This window comes from Thunnus thynnus, chromosome 9 (genome assembly GCF_963924715.1).
Source record: "Thunnus thynnus chromosome 9, fThuThy2.1, whole genome shotgun sequence".
Taxonomy (NCBI): domain Eukaryota; kingdom Metazoa; phylum Chordata; class Actinopteri; order Scombriformes; family Scombridae; genus Thunnus; species Thunnus thynnus.
In genome coordinates this window covers 20,732,071-20,733,975 of record NC_089525.1, presented here as the reverse complement: position 1 = coordinate 20,733,975, position 1,905 = coordinate 20,732,071, and positions in this window count along the sequence as shown.

Below are 1,905 nucleotides of genomic sequence, written 5' to 3'. Positions count from 1 at the left end.
ATATCTTCCTTCATTGTGAAATTCCTACTCTCAATGGGCCTACAGTAGTGCATAGGGAACAAAGCATAGATGTTTACCCTTCTGTGCCAAGTAAAAGATTTTATTTTTTCAGAACATATCCACCCAGAAATACAAAAAAAAGCACCACATCTTACATTTCTGGGCCATTTTGTAATGGTGTATGCACAGCATGTTTCTCATTCCTATGAAAAACTAGCCTATCATAATCTCTGACGGTAAACATCAGGCTTTGGTGTCAGTCCCTCAGATTCAAAGAGGAAGAGCTTAATGCCAGATAACATTTTCCTCTGACATTTAATAATCCTTCAGGGAGGAATGAATCATTAATAAACCAGAAATACAAACTCTCTCCAGACTTAAACCTCAATAAACGAGAATACAATAGAGCCACAAGGAAATATTTTAATATTTTGTAATTTTGTTTGCTTTGTGCAAAATAACTCCTGGCACTGATCACATAATGATCAAGTACATTAGTTAGAATATCACAGAGAAGGGTTGCTAAAAGCCCAACACCTGCAAAACCATACAGTAATTTTCTAATGCTACAACATATAAAATAGTGTCCTCTTTTGCAGTTACCTTCATTGTTTCCTGTCATTTTTGTAGATGATTACAAAATGTTTTTAAATCGTTTAAATACATTTTTTAAACTGTCAAGTACAAGGCACAGAGTTGCACATCTCATCAATGTCACATTTAGATCAGACAGCCCCAGGATTTTTTTAAGTGGATGTGTCTGCAAGGACTCCTCTCTTTGAGATCCTTATGAATATTTGACTTGTTCAGAGGTATGTACAGTTTATAAGTCTTGAGACAACATCAAAGTCTCACCCACTGGATAAAACCTTGTATGTAAGGCTCGATATTAGTTACTGTAGAATCCACTGTAGGTAGGCGAGCTTGTCCACAGTTGATACAAAACAATAAGACTCCAGTTGGTAGCTTTTTTACCAAGGGGCTGCTTTTTTGGGTGCAAATACATAATAAAAAACTGTAATGAGAACAGCTGGCCTACAAAAAAAAGCACTCATTGTTTACTCCTTAATTATCCATAATTCACATCTAAAGCTGCTCTTCCATGTTATTAACTGGGGATTATTCATTAAAGTAATGGGTTGGTCTCTTTGTCTGGATTATGATAATGTTAATCTGACTTTCCTGACTGACACTGGGATATGTGATCACTCATTGGTTGTCATAACCCTTTCAAGCTTTCGTGGTGCAGCATCAACCAGTCATTTTCCTCCATTCTGTCTAATGACTCCCTGTGTATTTATATAATGTTTGACATAATGGTGGGTCTTGTGCGAACCTATCATTGTATATATGATCCCAGATAAAAATGTCTAGGAGATCCAGATGTACAGCAGACCTCTGACATATGACATGTGTGCGAATGAATATGTCATTACTGGATTGCTCAAATCAGACAAATGGCTTTTAATAAGGTATTTTATTACAGCTTTTGTGTTGTTATACTGTGCGGGATAATTCTGTAATATAGAGAAAATACAGTGTTATGCTGTAACTAAAAGCTTCCATAATGATGCAATTTCCCTGTCTAGTCAGAAGTCCTTCAATGTCCAAATGGTTTCCAGATAGAAATCAGCAGCTGTGATTTTCTATCTTACTGAAATGGGAGTGCTACTGTAAATCTTTGAGTAGAATAAACCCGTCCACCGCATAATATGAATAAAGAAGCATCCGTTTGCATTAAATTTGAACAATTTCCACTCTACATCAACATCTATCTGCTCTGTGTGCCATCAATGGAAGATGAGATGGGTAGATGGACAGACAGACACATATAAATGGTGCAGTCAGACAGCATTAAGTCAGTGATATGTTTTTCATAGTTTTGACTCTGGCACTGGACTTTAT